The sequence below is a fragment of the Elephas maximus genome, chromosome 18, assembly GCF_024166365.1.
Source record: "Elephas maximus indicus isolate mEleMax1 chromosome 18, mEleMax1 primary haplotype, whole genome shotgun sequence".
Taxonomy (NCBI): domain Eukaryota; kingdom Metazoa; phylum Chordata; class Mammalia; order Proboscidea; family Elephantidae; genus Elephas; species Elephas maximus.
This window is the reverse complement of record NC_064836.1, coordinates 76,812,553-76,835,320: the sequence shown is the minus strand read 5'-3', so window position 1 is coordinate 76,835,320 and position 22,768 is coordinate 76,812,553. Positions and strand designations below refer to the sequence as shown.

The following is a 22,768-nucleotide window of genomic DNA, read 5'->3' as shown; positions in this document are numbered from 1 at the left end:
TTATCCATTCAACTATTGAAGAACGCCTTGATTGCTTCCAGCTTTTGGCAGTTGTGAAAAACTCATGGACTTTGAGTCGATTCTGACTCATAGTGACCCTGTAGAACAGGGTAGATCTACCCCACAGGGTTTCCACAGCTGTTACCTTTACAGAAATAGGCTGCCCCACCTTTCTCCCATGGAGCAGCTGATGGGTTTGAACCATCAACCTTTTAGTTAGCAGCCAAGTGGTTAACCACTGTGCCATCAGGGCTCCTTGCAATTATAATAAAGGTGCAGTAAACATTCTCGTGCAGGTTTTTCGTGAACATAAGTTTTCAACTCATTTGGGTAAATGAATACCTAGGAGTGTGATTGCTGGATTATAAGGTAGCCCTGAAAAAAAAAAAAAACTGCTGGACTATCTTCCAAAGTGGCTGTACCATTTTGTCAGTAAGCTCTTCTTGGTGATGTTTCCTGCACAGACCGTCATGCTTTTATTCACTCTCAGTATTTCTCTGCTTACGATATCCTTAATTTGTTAGCATCTGCCTGTTTTGTCTGTAAACCGTTTTTCATTCTTCAACCAGTCCAAGAAAGTTTCCCTGACCTTACTTAGTTCTTCTGTGAGTGCTCAGAGAAAGAACAGTTACCACACAACACTGAATTTATCCATCCTAGCAGTCATTTGGCCGCTTAACTCCTTGAGGTTAGGGATATTTCTTATTCATCTTCGGTTTAAATGGGTTCCCTACAAAACAGAACCTGTTACGTGTGGTACTTCATGTAAAGAGGCAATTTCAGGGAAGAATGTGGAGGTGAAAGGGAACTTGGGGAGAAAACAAATACAAGGCTGTTATTCTGGGCTGACCACAGCTTCACAAGAAAACAGCTGATTGTTTGGCTACGTTGGATGTCTGCCGAGGGACCACATGGAAATAGTACGCCTTAGGACATGCATGTGGGCAGGAGGATGGGTTTAGAATGTGTCCACCTCTTCCTTCTTGTCTTTTGTCTTTCACCGGTCCAAGTTAGACCCACTGAACTTTCCCTTTCCCTACGCTTCTAGATCGGGCAGGACAGCACTTAATCTGGTCCCTTTAATGGTGGGAGAAACCACCATTTAACATTTTGATTTTATTGTGGATGGGTTTTGCATTTATTTTGATTTTTTAAAAATATTTCATTAAAATAGAGTTTTTTTTTATTACAGAGTTTTTGGTATGTCCTTACAGTTTGCGTCCAAGGTGAGCATCTCAGTCTCCCTGCCCTAGTTCTGCCCTATCAGACAGCCATATTCCCACGTGTGTTGGTTACCCTACATAGCACTGGTTCAAAGGGAGTTATTTGCTTATCTTGGAAGAGGGATGCAGGACCTTGGAGATCCCCAGACACCAGACAAAGCCAAAATCACCCTAAGGTTTTTTTTTTTTTTTTTCAGTAACTTATTTAACAAATGTGTGTTAAGATTCTATGTGCTGGTAACTGCCAGAATGACAGACCTGAAAATGTATCATAAAATCTAGTTCTTATTGTGATACCCTTCAATTTTTTCTTCTGGAAATTTGTATGGTAGATAACTAGTCTCTGAATAATGTGCATAATATAATTATGTCTCACCTGTTTGCTTTCATATCAAAATTATTAATTTACAGAAGAATATTGAGAACAAAGTATATAAGCATTTCCCATTTATGAAGTATATATTCAAACCATATTTCTATTAAAAAAAATTTTTTTTGGTAGATAGGACCCTCAGATTTAAGTACATGTAATGCTGTAGGAACCTATGTATAGTCTTCTAATTTTTTCTTTATACATCATATATGACGTCTACTAAAAGTAATGTTTCTTTTAGTCTGCATATTTCTTTTGTCCTTCACTTTTTATTGTACATGTTTCATGAGCTGTGAAACATGTGAGGTGAGATATAACAGACATAAAGGAAAAATGGATAGATAGATAGATTTACTCTTTACTATATTTCAAAAACAGCTGATAGAAAGTAGAGTCCAGAGAAGGGTAATTGTTCCTTGAATTTCCCTGTAAATAAATTTACCATATTGAAACACTATGTCAAAACTCACTAACTATACTAAGCATACTAAGTACTTCTATGTATACTAAGTATGCAAATACTGTTATCATTGTTTCTAAGGGGGAAAACATTTGAAGCAGAAGTTGATTCATTATTGAAACAGGAAATCATTTAAACCTTAAACTCCAGTTGTTTTTGAGTTGATACCTAGGACATGCTATACTGGGTAATGAGCAGATGCAGACTTGAATAAGTGACTAAGAACATATGGTAAGAAGAAACTCAGAAAGATAAGCTACATAGCACTGGGAATCTTAAATAAGTCAGGGAAACAAAGAAAGAAAAATCACTGGATTTTTACAACAATAAAGGTATGAACAGGGTATTTTGATAAGATTAATAAGAATACCTGCAACAATACCAGCAATACCTGCTGCTTTCCCTTATGCTAATTGAAACTTCTGGATGATACGCTTTTGAAGACCAGTAAACAGGTCTGCAAAATTATGGTTGTTGGTGATGTAGTAAAATACAGACACCACTTTATCTTCATATCTTATTTTCAAGACAATAAAAGTTGAGGCATTGAAGAGGAACTATATTAAAAAGTTCCATCTCAAACTAGCCTATCTCTTTGACCTTATGAAGGAGAAATATATTAAATAATTAAAATAGAAGACTGAGTATAAATCCCCAGAACGTGGCAAACAGAATTAGAAAATGTATTATGACCAATCATGGAAAAAAGTACCCATAAAATCATTTGCTGTCTTACGAACACCATGACATGAGGAAACTTAAGCTAAAAATGGGACAAGAGTCGTTGCTGATAAACTGTATCTATTAGGTGTGGTGAGTGTATTTCCTAATTTTCTTTGGATGAGCCAATTTGTCTCATACACTATTATTTATTCTAACAAGACAATGCATAGTAATTACCCATATATTTTCTCATGTGATTAAGATTCTTTGTGCGTTGTTGATAACCAACCCTTATTGATCTGAATAAGTTAATGAAATTAAACCTGTTCATATACATCATCCCCTGTTTTGATATGCATGTTTACAGAAATCAGGGCCCAAAAAACCTTTAATCTCCCATTCACTTGCCCTTTTAAAAATAAGACTCCAGTCAAATAATAGGAAAGTTAAGACTTCATTAATTTCTATACAGATATATATTGAGTTTTTATGGACTATTTTAGAAATTAATTAAAGACAGAATCACTTAGTAAAAATCCTATGTTTCAATATATTTTCCCCTGATGTATTACAAAACAAAGGCATATCTTATACTCATGACGTAGTAAATAATAATGAATATAAGTATATATTGCTTTATTTGCAGGGGATGTTCATTGAAAGCATTGCTAAGGGGAATACTCAGAATACATATCATTGTGACTAAATATTCCATGATTGTCAGTTTTTAGTGATTTAAACCATTTAGGAAATAACATTAATTATTATTATTTCTGCAGCCTCATCCATTATAAAAACAATTTAAGGGAAAACATTTTTCTTTTATTGGAATGAATTATTATGAAACTTTCCATATCGTCATTTACAGCAAAACACTTTAAAGATAGCATATTAGACCACCGGTGAGGTTGTGTTCCTGATGTACAAACTATATTACTTCTCACCCACAAGAATAGTCATAGCTTGGAAAAGAAATGCCATCGTTGCTTCTCAGGATCTGTGCAATAATAAAAGGGATTCTGAAAATTCTTTTAGATGGGAGAGAAATTTCAAAGATATTTTCATTCAAATCCCAGTTATTTTACCTTCGCTCAGAAGACTTCTTTTTGAAAGCTCAATTTTGAGAAACTATTTATAACCAGAAAAAACCCTTAATGGGTCATCCCAGGGGAGTAACTTTAGAAGATTCTTTGTGATTATTCAAGAGTAGTAACATGAAAAATACTATCATGGATACTGTTTTGGAATCCTTTTGTACTTTCTAAACTCAACAACTGGGACAAACGAGGATGATAGAATAACTAACATAGGAGTAATATGGGAAGATCACTGCATTCTGCTTGACTAAGGCTTGGAAATGAAAGCCCAGTGAAGCAATTAGATAGTGGGGAGCTGGTGTGACCCATGGAGCTTAGAGGCATACTGCCTCTGAAAAGTAGAATATTGACCTAACCATTACCGGAAAAAGAAAAATCATTTCAAATTACTAGTTACATGAACACAGAGTCATATAGTCTGGGTAGACCAGATGATTTTTTGAAATAAAGACTCACACAAAAAAACACCCATGTATCTATTTTTGTTAAATTCTCCTTCTCCCAGGCTTTAGAAACTATATTTCTCTGTTCTAATTGTGAAAGACTATAACATTCATACGGTTCTCATAGCTCACTCAAAAAAAGAAGAAAAAGACTCGTTTTCTTTCCCATAGCATCCTTATCAATCCCTCTGAACAACTCTGATTAGTCTAGTTGGGTCATGTTCTCACTACTGGGCCAGTTCCTGTGTCAGGGCAATGAGGTGTTCTAATTGACTAACCTGGGATGAGGCACCCATAGTTTGACAAATTCCTATGCCATAAAAAAAACGCCATAGAAGTAGAGAAAAAACAGTTACCCAATTAAAGGAGTAAAGAGAAAACTAAGAAAGTAAAATACATCTTCTTCAAAATATGGATAAAATCACCCCCGAAAGCAACTAAAATTTAATGATTGACTTCTTGTGAGAAGAATAGAATTATTTTTTATCTTCCATCAAACAGCCTGATGTTTTTTAAATGTTATTCCCTACCAAATTTTGATCTGTGCAGCTTTTTCATTCAGAAAAGAAGAAATATTGATGTCTGCCTAATGCGTTTAACTCTAGGGGGATTGGAGGCTGTGTCGTTCGGTGAAGTGAAGATGGCTCAGAGCCAGAGTTTGAAAGGCGGTCCTGACTGATGAGTGACCTGAGGAAGGTAAGCCTGAGTGAATCACCCACAGTTATGTCTTCTCTGCTGTCGTAGCCTAGTGAAAGTTGGGTTTGATATCATGGGCTTGTGGACAGATTGTAAAGATTGATGTGAGAATTGAAGTTTAGTGTTTGGAAGAACAGTAGTACCAAAAACATCTGTGCAAAGGGAGTAGTCTGAGTAGTATGTCTAAATTTCAGTTCTGATCTTTCAGATATTTGCCCCTTTATATAGGTCACTTGTCTCAGAGACATACTCCTCAATACCCTCTCTCACTTTCACTTTCTTAAATCTGACTTCAATCCTCACCACGCTACTGGTTGCGCTGTGCTCTTCTTCTTGCCAAATCCACAAACAAGAACGTTTCCTCTGTTTTCCTTGTTCTTGACCTTTCTGTGGACTTTCTAGACTGTTGCTACTTTTGGAAATTCTGTATCCTTTAACGTCAATATCGTTAATGCTTTCTTGGTTCATTTCTGCAGCTTTGTTTGATCCTATTTTGTAGCCCTTTTCTGGCTCCTTCTCAGTCTTCATTCTCCAGCTACGGGGATTAACAAAGACCTCGGACATTTGGTTTCTTCTTGCTTTCTGTCCGTTTCTTAGATAATTGCCTTTCTTCTTTCCATTTCTCCCTAGATCCTTCCCTCCCTCCGAATCTCTCCGCGATGCTGGTGTTCTTTGTTTTGTTTTTGGTGAAAGGGTAATCTTACTCTAAACTAGTGACCTTGATGAACTGATCATGGCTCACACTTGTATCTCCAGTTTATACTATTAGCTCTAAATTCCCGTCCTATTGACCAGTTCCAGTTGAATGTTTTACCATTGTTGTCATTGTTAGGTGCTTTTGAGTCAGAGCCAACTCATAACGACCCAATATAAAACAGAAAGAAACACTGCCCAGTCCTGTGCCATCCTCACAGCCATTGTTATGCTTGAGCCCATGTTGCAGCCACTGTGTCAATCCATCTCATTGAAGGTCTTACTCTTTTTTCTGACCCTCTACTTTACCAGGATGATGTTCTTCTCCAGGGACTGACCCCTCCTAATAACATGTCCAAAATATGTGAGAGGAAGTCTTGCCGTCCTTGCTTCTAATGAGCATTCTGGCTGTCCTTCTTCCAAGACATATTTGTTCCTTCTCTTGGCAGTCCATGGTATATTCGATATTCTTCTCCAGCACCACAATTCAAAGGCGGCAAATCTTCTCTTGTCTTTCGCATGCATATGAGGCAATTGGGTCAGACACACCTTAGTCTTCAAGGTGAAATCTTTACTTTTTAACACTTTAAAAAGGTCTTTTGCAGCACATTTACCAAATGCAATGTGTTGTTTGATTTCTTGACTGCTGCTTCCTTGGGTGTTGATTGTGGACTCAAGTAAAATGAAATCTTTGACAATTTAAATCTTTTCTCCATGTATCATGATGTTGCTTGTTGGTCCAGTTGTGAGGATTTTTATTTTCTTTATGTTAAAAAAAAAAAATTTTTTTTTTTTCAGGTGTAATCCATACTTTGATCTTCGTCAGTAAGTGCTTCAAGTCCTCTTCACTTTCAGCAAGCAAGGTTGTGTCATGTGCGTATGGCAGGTTGTTAATCAGCCTTCCTCCAACCCTGATGCCCCATTCTTCTTCATAAAGCCCAGCTTCTTTGATTATTTACTTAGCATACAAATTGAATAAGTATGATGAAAGGATACAACCCTGACACACACCTTTCCTGACTTTAAACCATGCAGTACTCCCTTGTTCTGTTCGAACAACCACCTCTTGATCTATGTAAAGGTTCCTCATGAGCACAATTAAGTGTTCTGGAATTACCCATTCTTCACAATGTTATCCATAATTTGTTATGATCCACACAGTTGAATGCCTTTGCATAGTCAATAAAACACAGGTAAACATCTTTCTGGTAGCCTCTGCTTTTAGCCATTACTTACCATTACTTCAGTATAAACTTTCATAAAACAAACATTATCAAGATTATCATTACCATCATGCTTTCCATTTTTGTCATTGTCACCAGATTTCCATCAGTTTTTTAGCTTTTAAAAACTTTTCTACTCTACTTCAATATGCACTCTATTGCAAAAGAAGCAAGCAGACAAACAAACTCGTTGGTTTAATCCTCTGATGTATCTCTCGGATTTCACTGCTGTTGCTGTCTGATACTTATCACCTCTTCATAGGATCAACTGCTACAATTTTCTATCTGTTCTTTCTGCTTTTTTTCTTTCCTTTTTTTTGCCTCAGCTTACACACATTATAGGACCCCTGTGTATGGTTCCACCACTTGTCTGTCTGTTTGTTGTACTGTGGTGGGTTGCGTGTTGCTGTAATGCTGGAAGCTATCCCACTGGTATTTCAAATACCAGCAGGGTCAACTGTGCTGGACATGTTTCAGCAAAGCTTCCAGACTAAGACAGGCCAGGAAGAAGGAACTGGCAGTCTACTTCTGAAAAAATTGGCCAGTTGAAACCTTATGAATAGTAGCACAACATTGTCTGATATAGTCCTAGAAGATGAGCCCCTCAGGTTGGAAGGCACTCAAAAGTCAGCGAAAGAGAGGAAGACCTACAACGAGATGGATTGACACAGTGGCTGCAACAATGGGCTCAAGTATAACAAATGATTGCGAGGATGGTGCAGGACTGGGCAGCGTTCTGTTCTGTTGTACATAGGGTTGCTATGAGTCGGAACTGGCTCAATGGCACCTAAACAACACTAATAAACAACATGTATGGTTAATTCCTTTAACACTTAATATGTGAAAACTGACCATTCCAGAACACTGATTTATTCAGGGTGTGCCCAATTGTCATATACTTCTCTTTGAATTCAATCTTCTCAGTGGGACAGTCAAGAAGGTCCACAATCTGATCTCATGTTGTCTTCTATGCTCTGTTCACACATTTACTCATGTCAAATTCTGTTCATGCTTGAAAGTCCAGTGATGGCATAATCTTTTTCATGAGGTTTTCCCCCCAGTAATTCTAGCCTAAATCCTATGGTTTCTGCCACATATTTAATATCTTTATTTTAATCTCTTATCTATTCTACAATATTTAGTGTTTGAAATATACTACATAAATATATTATCTCATTTGGTCCTCAAAGCAGCATTATTTTTACATCTATTCTAAAAAAATAGGAAACTGAGTGTTACAGTGTTTAAACAATTTTCCCAAATCACAAGGGACAGAGCTGGAATTAAAATCTTGGATTTAATAGCATAATTTTTGCACTACAATATACTGAAATATTTTACCTCATATTATTATACCAGCACTTAATAAAATCCTTGATCACATGGGTGTACTAAAAAGAAGAATGCAACGATCAAATGAGTGGATCAATACTTTAAAATTTTATGTCGAAGTTTCCCAAAGGAATGACAAGCAACTTGAAGTCTAGGGTCATGATTTATTATGACCTGCATATCTCTAGTGGCTGTATAATTGTAAACACTATATTGCTAGTTTTTATCGAACTCTTACTATCCTCCAGAGTCTGTAACATTGTAGCTATATATATATAATATTTTAATTTATATATATATAAAACATTCCTATATATATATAAAACCCTGGTGGTGTAGTGGTTAAGTCTTATGGCTGCTAACCAAAAGGTCAGTAGTTTGAATCCACCAGGTGCTCCTTGGAAACTCTATGGGACAGTTCTACTCTGCCCTATAGGGTTGCTATGAGTTAGAATTGACTTCATGGCAAAGGATTTTTTTTTTTTTTAATGTGTATATGTATTATTTAATCATCAGAAAAAACCTAATTAGATAGCAGTTTTTCACTTTATGTGTAAGAAAACAGAGGTTCACAGAAATTAAATAGTCAGTGTGCATCCAGTAAGTGTCAGAACCAAGGATGATATTCGGCTACATCTACCCTTCTTGTTCATTTTATTACGCAGCCACTCAGTAACACTGGGTGACGAAATCCACGTGTCCTTCCGAGCTCTCCTGGGGGATCCCAAGAACTGAGAGCCAAATGTTACTGAAAACATGCAGAGGCATACCCTTTACTCTGTAGACTGAAGCTGCTGACTTCAGTGCTCTGACAGTGTCATCTTGCCTCTTCTGGGGCACTGCACATGATGCTTGAAGGTCTCCTTTTCCAAGTCTTCTTGTTGGAGAGGCTATGTAATCCTTTTTTGGTTTCCTTATGGGAAGAAGCTGAAGCCATCACTGTTTGCAGTGTTGTGAGTCCAGGTGAGTCAGAAAGCACAGGAAGCTACGTGCATACAGAATCAGAGTGAGAACACTGGGAAAAATAGAGTAAGTGGGTGAAGTGGGTGACTTAGTTATGTATTTATGCATCTACATCATCTCTGTTACGGTCAAACCGAAAACGTAACCTGCATTTGTGAAATGTTTAAGTTACTAGCATTTGTCGTTTTGTTGAAAAGAATATAGCTTTCAGTTGGCCTTTTTTTTTAAACCTAAATTGTGGGCTATGGACTGGAATGTTGAGAAGAAAACAGACTATTGTAAATTACTTGGAATAATCAAAGCTTCACCTAAGTATTTAAGAGTATCACAAAGCCCTGGTACGTAACTTGTTGTGCCTACTACTGGCTCAGGAATGTTGTAGATAATGAATGAGCTCAAGTTGTTGACAAAAATAGGAATTTTCTAAACATCAAAAAAAATCATTTTAGAGAATAGTGATTAAGTGGGAGATAAATTATGTTATCTTAAGTAAAAATAATTTACTGAAACTTTTGGCAAATTGAATGTCAGCATGTAATTTGTTTTGTTTTCAAGACACTTTTTTCTCTACCCTAAGCACAATAAGAAGTATATATTTTTCTTTTTACCATCACATAATTACTGATATTTAATATTAACAAGATCGCAACCATTATATCATCCCTTTTACATTTCTATTTCTAGTTCAGTGAGTAATGAAAGTAAATAATATTATGCTCAGTTAAATGTTAAAATGCAAAAGAAGTATAAAACATGCAAAATACTAGTGCAGCCAATATTTATGAGCAAAAGTGTTTGGCTGGTCTACATGACATTAGCATTTTTCAATAATCACAGAAACTCAAGCCAAAAGAAACAAACAAAAACTGTTTAATGAAAATCAAAGGATTTCAGTCAACTCTAATAAAATCAGTATTGGCAGGCGGGGTGGGGAACCCTGTGGAGGGCACTGGGGGGCAGGGTAGACTGAGAAAAGCACATGCAACTTGGCAATTTCATTTGAAATATTTTGGCTCAGGATGAGTTTATTTCAATTCTAACTCTGCAGTGAATGTTCTATCATTTCACTGCAATGTCTACACTGTAAAGAGTGTGCCAGAGCTTGTTTTCAGATAACTGATGGAAGTAAAAGCTGTGCTAAAGAGACCAGAGTGAAAATCTATATGGGGACGTATTTTTAGATAGATGAAATATTTTGGTATATGTTGTGGTCTGTTTCAACACAAATGCTGTTTAGATGTCTTTCCTGGCATAAAAATGACATAAGTTATTAAGATTTATTGGATGTCAGTAATATACAATATTTGAATTTCCATTTACACAAATTTCCTTTTTTTCCTGTGGGAAGATCAGTGTAGTGAAATGAAATATACGGGATATGACTACCCAATCAGGACACTAGGGTAAAGAATGTTGATTGAGTTCAACACTATTGGATGCCTCTTCTTAGCCAGAACTGAAGTTATTCTTTATCCCAGGAATGTATAAGAACAACAAAATGATTAGCTAATAAAATCATAATAAAAGCACTTTAGTCAGTTCTATACAACTGTTTTTTTTTTTTTATACAACTGTACAACTGGAGTTAATATAAATAGATCAAACAAACTAAATATATGTACTCGTAAAAAATAAGGTAGATCTGGACATATCTGGTTACAAAAGACAATATGTAATGACAAATAAGTTCCTAATATGTGCCAGGACATTTATAAATATCACTTTTACTGATAGAGGAATTGAGACTCAAAAGGGAAATGAACTTTGCTGAAGATCACACCACACACTTGAGTGGTTTACCTGACTTGGATTTTCACCTCAGGCCTATTTGTAATCTAAGAAAGCCCCATGTTCCATTTACTGTACCGAATGGGTTTTTTACACAAAACAATTTCCTACTCACATGGTGTGGCGCAGTAAGGTACTTAATATGGCCTTTCCAGCCATTTGTGGTCTTGTGACTCCCACGAAATGACTGTGTGGGTCCATGTAAATAAGCTACTTGTGGCCCACCAAGGAGATTTAACAGCTTGCTAGCAATGCAAATAAGCTGCATGGAACCCTTGTGGGGTGGGACGTGCAAATAAGGTATATGAAACCCTGACAAGGGGACTGGTCAGATTGCCATCCCACTAGGCTTAAAAGAACCATTCTAGTAGCAGGAAGACGGAACCTCACTACCACCAAGAAGAAGAGCCAGGAGCAGAGAGCGTCTTTGGACCCATGATCCCTGCACTGAGAGCCTCCTAGACCCAGGAGACAGATCGCTGTAACACCGGAGAAGGTACGAGACGATGAGAAATGGTGGCAAGTGTGGTAGAGAATCAACAGCAGCAGAACCAAGAGACTGGCACAAGACAGCTTGGTGGCTTTCCCAGACTACGGAAGAGGTGGTCATAGCGGGTACGCCTGTCCACGGAGTGAGACAGCTGAGCACTTTCTGGATGAAGTTTATTGTTGGAGTGGGGTGCCTCCAGGCACTGACTAGAGGAGCTCAAGAGGTTTTTAACACTTGCCTGACCTGGGCAGAGGCCTGGCTGAAGGGCCATGGGGCCAAGGGGCTGAGAGAGAGGCCTGCCTGCGGGTATGGGCAAGCAGTTGTCCTGACCGAAGAACTGTATCCTGAGCTATTCCTGACCCTGAACTGTAACCAGGGCTGGATGTGAGGGCCGTAAACATTGACAACAGGTGGTACCCCTTCCTCTGCTTACTCATGCATTCAGACCGGACCAGTGAGTTAGATATACACGTGTACATGCATGTGTGTGTGTGTCTGTGTGTTGATGTTTGTTGGCTATCACTGATGCAACTTCTTTTTAAAGTGACCATGATATTAAGGACTGAACACAAAAGCGGTGTATGCCATTTTAGTGGAACGAGGTGAACTGGATTATAAAATTTTTAGTGGATGCAGGATGCTAAGATTTTTTACAGGGTACCACATTTTCTACAAAAAGAATATTCCACATAGTCTACAACAAAGAAATGAGTCAGTGAATTTAGTCGTTTCAACAATCAATGTAAAATTCCGTTGAACTCCCAAAATGAAAATTGACTTTCACCAATTTTGCTTTTAAATGGCTCATACTTCAAGTTTGATGCTTGTTTTGTAATAAATGCTGTAATTATAAATGGACAAATGAAAAAGTCTTAAAAGAAAGTTTAACAATCAGAAAACAAATATTACCACAAATGACTACATTTTATTTTTAGATAGATCTTTCATCTCTAACATGTTACAATTAAAAACTTTTCTTTCTATCCTTTGCACTTAAAAATTCTTCAGTGATTTCATCACGTACTGGAGCTGGATTTCAGCACGCATCAGTTTTATTTAGTGCCCTGCTTGTTCCCTTCCACTGCAGCACTCAATTTTCCTCATGTCCTGTCTGCTTGGCGTCTATGGGGCTTTGCTTTGGACAACTGGTGCCCCTGTTTTGTTGATGCTCTAAGCACATGCTTACCTTCCTTACTGGGTGATCCATCCCTGATAGTAACCTGTTACTTCCCTAATAAATCCCATAACTGTGAGTATGGTCTGTAAGTTCTGTGTGACCATTGCAATAAAATTGTCGAACCCAGCAGAGAAGTAGAAAGTGCTGTGGGAGGGGTGGCTGGTGCCAGAATGGGTAAAAAGATTGAAGAGAGGAGGTATGTCTGACCTAAATCTCACAGGAATCCGCCTCGGGCTGATGCTGATGACGGTGATTCCTCTCCCCTGCTGAAGTTAGAGGACCTCTGAGGCCACCGTGTCATTTTTACACATGGTGACTCTAGCAGTGTCTGTGTCCAGCTCTGGATACTCTTACGTATCTTTGGTCATTTTCCTTTTGATTCTTCCCCCCACTTTGTTACTTCGATAACCCATGTCATTCACACGGGTTTATTCCAAGTTGGTATATTCACCATAATGGGTGTATTTTCTCTATTTTCAAATGCTTAGAATTCAGGTCCGAAAATATTAGATTTTGGCTTTAGCAATAGAGGCTGTTTGTACTCAGATCTTGGCAAGCAGACGGAGGTGATATATATTCCCTGCCTCTGGTTGTTTACTCTTGACCTGAGGTTATTCCTGCTCTGAAAGGGTTTGATAGGCAGGAAGAAGACTACAGATGGGATTCTCTTCTTTCTCTCTCTTGCCTTTCTACTGCCTCTCTCTCATAGTGCCCTTATTTTATTATGGAGAGGACAACAGCTATAGCTCTCTAGGAACTCTAGACAACTCATGAGCAAGCCCTGCTTTGGGTTATCAAAGAGTTGCCTCAGAAAAAGTGTCTGCCATCAACTTTTGATGTAAATAGGATTTTTTTTTCTTCTTTCCACTAAATTGTGAAAGGGTATGTCAATCAGCTGAGTTGCCAATGTCTTTTTTCTTTAAACTAAACTAACTGAAGAGTCTTGCCCTGCAGATAAAGACACAGTTACTGAAGGCATCAGCGAGTGTTTAGTTTCCGTGAAGAAGACTGGTTAGACATGAAATAGTCAGGTTCGAGCCACTTAAAATAATTTTTGAGGAATACAGTAAGTGACTCAAACTCTCCTATGCCCCTAGCACTATAACAAGGTGAAGGGAAAAGTTTATAGTTCAATGATTCACACAAATATATACAATAAAGGAGGTGACTTAAATCATTAGATACCATGAAAAATGTGAAGAACACCGTTTACTATACTGACTTAATTCATGCAATCTTTTCTGGCTCTTCCACAAGTGCATTCATTTGAGGGGTCTTGTAAAATACAGAAGAAATTATAATGGAGTCCATTTTACTGAGGGTTTTGATTTGCTCATGAGGGAGTGAGCAGGGCTGGGAAGGGGAAGAACTAAGTGATCAACTCCTCCATTCCAGGACCCTGTAACCTTCTTCGTGCCCTGGAACACATAGGAAATTGGAATATTGGCATGAAGTGTTGATGCAAACCAAAAAGGTCACTTCAAACAGGTTTTGTGGGTCAGTCTGGGTGTGTAATTGTTCTGTTTTTGCCTATCTCAGACCTGACACAAAACAGTTAAGTATTTCAGCCCACCTGTAACCATTAACAGCACAGTGATTATGAAACTTTGACAGGATATATCTTAATTAGGTGATTTACCATTGAAGGATAGAAAGAGCAATTTGTTTAAGTACCCGCAACTTCCAGAGATGTGAAGGGACCCCCAAAAACCCATAAAACCTAGCAGCCGTAGCACTTAACCACTACGCCACCAGGGTTTCCGTGAAGGGACCAATAGCCTGGAAATATCTTGCTTCTTTTGTTCCCAATTGTGCAAGGTAATTTTAAATCAGATAGTTTATATTTCATTTTCATAAACAAGAAAGGAGTGCTTTCTCAATTGAATCAATTCTTTTCAATCCTTTAAGAGACATCTCCCAAAAAATCTCTTTGCTCATAATAGTAGCCATAGTACCTCAGCATGGTTCATAGCCAAAATAACATTCTTCCCTATTACTCTTCTGTTGACAGAAAGAGAAAAACAAACAAACAAGCAAGCAAACAAATTTTTTCGCCAAAGAGCGCTCTGACCTACTATCACAACTTTCTTCACTTGTGTTCAAGATCGTTTACTTTCAACATCATCATTTACTTTCAACATCAGGAAATCCTAAAAATTGAGGGGGAAAAAAAAAACCCTTGTTTTTCTACCATAAAGGCCATTGTAGAAGACAAACTCTTAAGGTAACCCTCATTATCCCGTTCGCCTGGTGTTCACAGTCTTGTGTGATTACCTTCTCTTGAATGTGGTTAGAAAACAAAACAAAACAAAACAACAAAAGCAACAGCAACAAAAGAACATTTCCATCAAGCTGATTCTGACTCATAGCAACCCTATAGGACACAGTAGAACAGCCCCATGGAATTTCCAAGGAGGGGCTGGTGGATTGCTGAGCTTTTGGTTGGCAGCTGTAGCTCTTAACCACTGTGCTGCCAGGGCTCCTGAATGTGGTAGGGAACTGTGAATTGTTTCTAGCAAATAGAACATGGTAAAGGTGAGATGATGCATTGTGTCTATGCTGGCTTTGATAAAGCTGGCTTTGGAAGGTCACGAGGAAAAGACTGATAGCAGCTTTTATTAAAACCCTTTTGTGGGCCGTGGGGCATACATCACCCATGTACATTTTCCACCTTTGGGGATTCTTGGCAAGCTGTTTTCCCACCGACAGTACTGCTACTGGCAGGCGGGGACGTGTATAACTGTATGGAATCTAAGAAATAGGTGCGTGCCAAAAATGACTGTTTTTATAGGGCATTGTATTAAGTGGTACATCCTAATACATCCTAATATATAATAATCCATTAGGAGGTGTGATTGTGCAAAACGTCTGTCTCCTTTAGTTTTTCTACAGCAAGTTAAGCCTCGTAAGTACATTTCCAGGTTCCTTTGTGTCATCTGGAAGTTGTGTTTGTCTCGATGATTGCAGGTATGCATGAATACCGCAGCTTCAGATGACATCCATTGTTTGAACCTGTTAAGGGATCTAGAAGGCAATGCAGAGTGCAGACGGACATATGTGCCTCACACAATCTTACGTGTTCCACACGGTAAGTATCAAAATCCATATATCATAACAAAATTTCAGAAATGCTCCTTGATTCAACATGTCTTCCATTAATGAAAACACATAGCAAAAATATTCAAATCAGAAAATAATTGGGTCATGAAAACTCTGGACGATTCCAGTCAACAGCAGCAAGAAAATGACATACTTGTCTCTGCAACAAACTGCATTCGGCCAACAATTGTGTGAGCAGGAAGAACCCATTTGAGCCTCCAGTGGAGAACCAAGTCCAGATGATACCTTAACTGTCATCTCAGAGGGAACTCATATAAGCTGCACCCAGGCTCCTGACCCACAGGAACTATAAGATAATAAATATGTGTTGTTTCAAATTGATAAATATGTAGCTTAAAGTAATTTAATTTAAAAAGTATTTTAAGTAGAAGTAAAGTGAATACTACTGCTAAATAATATTGTTACTCAGCTTAGAAAACTAATACAGTCATTTTGTTTCCCACTCTATCCCCACGATCTAGAGTTGTATGAGGCACTCACTAAGCAACCAACAAATGTTTGTTTAGCGTGTGAATGATTTTTAGTGACCATGACTTAAAATATTATTAAGAAGAGAAAATGGGAGGTTATAACCAGAGAGAGCACTTTAATATAATTCCATAAAGTATAAGCTCCCTTGCATAATTTAGTATTATGCAATGTTGGTGTAACTTGTTGGGAGACATTTAGCTACAAGAAAGATAAATCAGTTTAAATAGATGTATGTATTACCTCATTTAACAAAACTTGAACTGGGGTTGCTCTACGGCTGGATAATTTAGCAGCTTAACAATGTCATCAAGGACCTAGATTTTCTCGTCTTGAAGTCTGCCATGTCTTTGGCTTGTTCCCCTAATGGTTAAAAGATGGCTGCCACAGTTCTGGGTATCAAATGCAAAGAGATATTCAGGAACAGGTGAGGGACTGTGCTTTCTTTTTGAGAACATAGACATCTTTCTCAAATCCCTCTGTAGATCTCCCATCATGCACTATTGTTGTTGTTGTTAGGTGCCATCGAGTCGGTTCCGACTCATAGCGACCCTATACACAACAGAACGAAACACTGCCCAGTCCTGTGCCATCCTTACAATCGTTGTTATGCTTGAGCTCATTGTTGCAGCCACTGTGTCAATCCACCTCATTGAGGGTCTTCCTCTTTTCTTTTGACCCTGTACTTTGCCGAGCATGGTATCCTTCTCCAGAGACTGATCTCTCCTGACAACATTTTCAAATTATATAAGATGCAGTCTCGCCATCCTTGCTTCTAAGGAGCATTCTGGCTGTACTTCTTCTAAGATAGATTTGTTCATTCTTTTGGCAGTCCATGGTATATTCAATATTCTTCACCAACACCACAATTCAAAGACATCAATTCTTCTTCAGTCTTCCTTATTCATTGTCCAGCTTTGGCACGCATGTGATGCAATTGAAAATACCATGGCTTGGGTCAGGCGCACCTTAGTCTTCAAGGTGACATCTTTGCCCATGCACTATTAGTAAGAAATAGTTCACAGGCCCAGACTTAACCTAACTACCAGAAAGGGTTTGGGGTTACTACTGTTCTACAAAAATCCTTAGTTTTAGTAGGGTGGGGATACAGTCACCTTCCTTGAGCACGTGGCAGCATGGAAGAAGGTAGGAACTCAAATGAAATTGAAGCTCTAAGCATATAAGGTGGTATTGGTGAGTATAGCTGGGAGGCAGGTAATGAATTTTAACTGTGAACTGAAAAGTGTCTCTTCTAGACGTGGCCTAAAGGATAAATCCAAAGAATTATCTCTAACTAAGAGCCTAACATTAAAAAAAAAAAAAAAAAATTATTCCTTAATAATTATCATCCTTTTTTGTTTGACCCTCTAAAAATGCATATTTTAGTCAAGGTTCAAAATGACCACAGTCCCTGTACTTTTTTTATTTCTAAATATTTTGTTTTGCTATTAAGTCTCCTGTTATGGATTGAATTGTGTCCCACAAAAATGTGTGTCAACTTGGCTAGTCCATGATTCCCAGTATTGTATGGTCGTACTCTATTTTGTGATCTGTTGTGATTATCCTGAGCTGTAAATCATAAGCTCCTAATCTAATCCTCTAAACTGGATTAGAGGCAGTTATCTTAATGATGCAGGACACAATCTATAGGATTAAGTTGTATCTTGAGTCAATCTCTTTTGACATATAAAAGAGAGAAGCAGAGAGGAGAGGGACCTCGTTACCACCAAATAAGAAGATCCAGTAGTGAAGTGTGTCCTTTGGACCTGGAGTACTTATGCTAAGAAGCTCCTAGACCCAGGGAAAGATCGATGACAAGGGCCTTCCCACAGAACTAACAGAGAGAGAAAACCTCTTGGAGCTAGTGCCCTGAATTTGGATGTCTAGCCTCCTAAGCTGTGAGAGAATCAATTTCTAATTGTTAAAACCATCCACTTGTAGTATTTCTGTTAGAGCAGCACTAGATAACTAAGAGAGTTTTCTTTTTTTTTTTGCCTTTGAAAATACTTTTTTTTTTTTTTTAAATAGCAGTAAATATGTATAACACAACATTCTCAAGTTCAAAAATTTTCAGGTGTATAATCTAGTAATATTAATTAGTCCTTTTACTTGTAATTTATTTCTCCATATTGCCCCTGAGTCTGACCAAAGGGCAAAAAACGGTTAAAGTAGAGAAACACTTGCAAGCAGTGTTCTGAGTCCAAGGAATTACAAAATATCCTCTCAGTTGTCTTTTAGAAGGAAACTTTGATAGGAAGGCTTAAATTAATTTTGATTGCTCTGTGCTTAAACTTACCTCCCAACCCTGATTTCTTGATCAAGACTTCCAGGGAGTTGAACAAAGATAAAGAAAATATAATGAAAATAATTGGCAAAGTTAGACAACACCTCAAATGGAGTTCGGATAAAGTCACACATAAATGTATTAGGTTAAAATCCTTTTATAAGTAACTTATGCTTTAAAAAATATAATTAAATCGATGGGAGTGCTGGGCTTAGCCCTCAAGTCCAATCTAATAATGAATGTACACTGGGGCATGTTATTTCTCATGGAATTATTTCTGTAAGATGAATGATTGAGATTATCTAATGATGGCTAGGTGTATTATTTCTCTGAGTTTTAAAGTGTTATGACATACTTGGAGCCCTGGTGGTGCAGTAGTTAAATACTTGGCTGCTAATCAAAAGGCCAGTGGTTCAAATCCACCAGCCACTCCATGGAAGAAAGATGTGGCAGTCTGCTTCCGTAAAGATTACGGACTTGGAAACTCTATGGGGATATTCTACTTTGTACTGTAGGGTCACTATGAGTCACAATCCACTGGACGGCACACAACAACAACAACATGACATACTCATTTACATTTTCTACCTTCCAGGATTTTCTTTCAGCTAGATCCAGTAACTTCATTGATTTTAAAAGTTTAAACCTGAATACCTATTGCCATCAAGTTGATTCCAACCCATAGCGACCGTATAGGACAGAACAGAAGTGCCCTATAGAATTTCCAAGGAGTAACTGGTAGATTTGAACTGCCAGCCTTTTTGTCTGTAGCCCGAGCTCTTAACCACTGTGCCACCAGGGCCTAAGAAAATATTATTTTCAAAGGGATTTCTCAGTCTCAAAACTAAATGATGGTACCATATCTATGTTATCCTAATTAAAAATTGAGACGTATTTTTCTCTGAACTGACTCAAAATTTAGTGTATTTTATATTCATAGGAAGTGCTTTATCCACCCCAAACTGGACAGCTATTTTTTCCTGAACATTCTCTCAAACTACAGTGCTAACACCTTTCACAACAGATTTTAAGACTGAATTTTTGGATCTTCCGTAACTGCATACAATCCGTTAATGACGACTGCCGCTCTGTGAATACAAAAATACAGGGATTATACATAAGTATACGAGAAGTATATTAAAACTACGTATAAAAGAATATTAAAAAAAGTATCAGAGTTTTCCCACAAGTTTGTTAAGACATAGTTAGGAACTATCTGCTGGTTAATGTGTGTAATCTTGACATGAGTTAACCATAACATTTAAGTTAAATCAATCTGATTCTTCTTGAAAGAAATTTGACTTTCTGTCCTATTTTCTTTGCCAAAAGGACAAAAACCTTCCCTACCATATTGAAAAGTTTCAAGTAATGAATGCATTGTCAAAAGCTCTTGAATTCCTTTCTTTTGGCATGTGGCCTGTGGTCTCATTTTAATTTTAAATAAGTCCAGATAAAAGATATTTGAAGTTTATAATCCTTAATTTAACCTGGTTTTTAATAAGATTTTATTTCAAAACATCTCTTCCATATTGCCCAGAATAAAAATTTTTGGTAATGGGGGTGGTAGATGTAGTATTAAGTGAATACTTTTTCCAGGACATGATTAATTCTATTTAAGTAGACTTTTAGACTTGTCACAGCTAACAACTCCTTTCCTCAGTTACATTGGGCCTGGGGATATTTAAAAATGAGCCTTTAGCCCCAGCACCTCCACTCATAGTTTGGAAGTTTGTAACTTTTCCTTCTGTGTTGCTGACTTTTACTGGAATTTTGCTTCTCTGCCGAGCCCCTTGTGATGGATACCTGAGTAACACTTTGATTGTGTTTTACTCCTAGGCACTGTCCTGATATATTTAGCTCTACAATCTGCTCCTTCAGAGTCAGTCTTACCTAAACTCAGACTCAGAGTCCAGGGCTCTTGCTTGTCCGTGTGAGAAATTTAGATGGATTCTATGCCTCTTTGAGAGAGAAAAATAAATGAGGCTAAACCTATGACTGAGAGTCGCATATGCAAGGCGGATTATCCTATAAGCAAGGTGAACACGGGCTTACTTGTGCTTGCTTACTAATCTGTAGTGCATAATTTTACGGGTGAAATTGTGCATTTCAGTTTAGTAAGTAAACACAATTGAGTCCCTGTGTACCCTGCTTACTGGTTAATCCACCCCACACCTATGTATAGTTTAGAATATTTCTCTTGCTGAGAATACGACAGCTTCTAAATTTTTTAAACAGATTTGCCAGCTACCTGAATGTTTGGCATCTAAAACATAAGGATTTCTTTCTAATAAACATAACATAATATCACGTCTTCAGGCAATGTCAGGAAGTCTAATCAACCGTTGACCGTGAGCCAACATTTGTCATCAGCTCTGTGGAGGCATAAGAATGGAGGCTAAGAATGTATTAACTATTCAGTCCTCTGGTTCTCTAAGCTCGGTCTCTGTACAAGTGAGGTCACCCAGAAGAACATACCTGAGTGGTATTAGCTCAGTTCCTTTCAGAAATGCTTTCACAGAGATATGATTTAATGTTATGCCCTACATTTTTAAAGACGGTCAACGTAAGAAATGTCCACTTGAACATTTCTTTATTGCTTGAAAAATGGCAGTTGAAGACATTGTCCATTATGTAACCTAGAATCTCTCATATAAGATTCCACATGATAAAGACTTCCTTAAATTTTGTAACAGGGGAAAAAAATACGTTTTACCAGGCAAATTTGTATTTTTTTTTTTTATCAGCCAGTGAGAGGCATATAAGACAGCACGTTTCCTTTACAATGAAAGAATGTAGAAAACTAAACAAAAAATTTCCCCCTCATTGAAAATGAAGCTCCTCCTAACATACCTTAAGGAGTCTCCCAGAATAACTTCTCAAAGTTTAAACATTGATTATGAACACAACCCCAAACCCTTTCAACCTCATCTCTCAGGGAAATTGGACTTTGATTAAAGATAAAATAGCAAGTGAGGCCTCTCAGAACGATGCTGATTACAATAATCTCCTTTACAGAAACTTGATAGGAGGCAGTGGAGTTTTACTGGTGAGTGGTTAAGAGTTGAGAAAGGCTTTCTAAGTGTAAATTCCAGATCTCCCTCTCATTAGCTGTGACCTTGGGCTATTTACTCAACTTCTTAGTTTCACTTTCCCACCTGTAAAGTAGAAATAATATAGTACTACCCTCTAGGATTGTGGTAATCTTTGTAAAGTACTTAGCACAGTGCCTGGTGTGTAAGAAGGTTCAAGACACAGTGGTAATCTTTGTAAAGTACTTAGCACAGTGCCTGGTGTGTAAGAAGGTTCAAGACACAGTAGCTGTGGGTATTTTTTTATATGGATATAGTAGATTATGATGGTGATGATAATGGTGACGACATCATGGGAGGTAAGCTAGAAAAGAGTAACTCTCTCTTCTTTCACCCTCTTTCTGATGCACGTCAAAGTGCTGAGTTGTTAGCTTTCTGCTGAGAAAGCACCTGCTTTCAGAGTTTGAATAGATCTAAGTAGGAAGAAGGGATAGTTCCTCAGGAATGACTCTGGACGGTGTTTTCTGGGAAAAGTATAAAAAGTGTTAGAGCTTTTCTTTCTCCAAATGGAGACATAAGACTTAGACTGAATGAACTTTCTTTGAGTCTCTTGCTTCCTTCACAAAGACCAGTAAGACTGCGTTAATCGTAGGCAGAGGGAGGACCTAGCTTTATCTTGTGTTTTGGGGAAGAAAGATAAAAGGAACTCTTTAAAGTTCATGCTTGGTCTAGCCCACATCTTAGAGATGGGTGATCAGATAGCAGTTTGTTCAGAAGACCCAGGCAGAATAAAAAATAATATTGCCTGGAGCAGTGATTCTCAAGCTGACAGTCACCTATACGAGTAGAAGGCTCGTGTTGACCCAATGGATTGTCGATCTGCCTGTGCTCTGCTGTCGGTGTAGGATGCTTTAAAGCCGTGATATGCAAAGTGCAGTCCCTACATCAGCAGCGTGAGCATCACCTGGAAGTGTATTGGAAAGCCTTGGGCCCTACCTACACCGACTGAATTAGCATCTGCATTTAAAATGTGTGTATTCTCCTATGATCGTTGTACACAGTAAAATTTAAGAAGCACCAGCCCTAAAGATATATCTCTAGGAGACATATCATTTTCTTTTATTAGATGCAAATATTATATAAAAAGAAAAGGGTAAGAATTTCCTGAAATAAGGTGCATTGTGTGGCAGTTCTCCAAGTCCTGCACAATGTACTTGTTTTTAAAACCATTTTTGCAATGTTTCAC

The 22,768-nt window shown here is 37.8% G+C and overlaps 1 long non-coding RNA gene across 2 annotated transcripts; it reads left to right on the top strand.

Annotated features, from left to right (window-relative positions):
• The first annotated feature begins 1,189 nt into the window (after nt 1-1,189).
• LOC126061612 (uncharacterized) lies at nt 1,190-15,691 on the top strand. 2 transcript variants are annotated; one of them, XR_007513852.1, is made up of 3 exons: nt 1,190-1,226; nt 4,865-4,955; nt 15,589-15,691. It is a non-coding gene; the product is annotated as an uncharacterized LOC126061612 (long non-coding RNA). The 2 variants fall into 2 exon arrangements; XR_007513851.1 differs by lacking the exon at nt 15,589-15,691 and adding an exon at nt 6,447-6,715.
• Nucleotides 15,692-22,768: the final 7,077 nt, after the last annotated feature.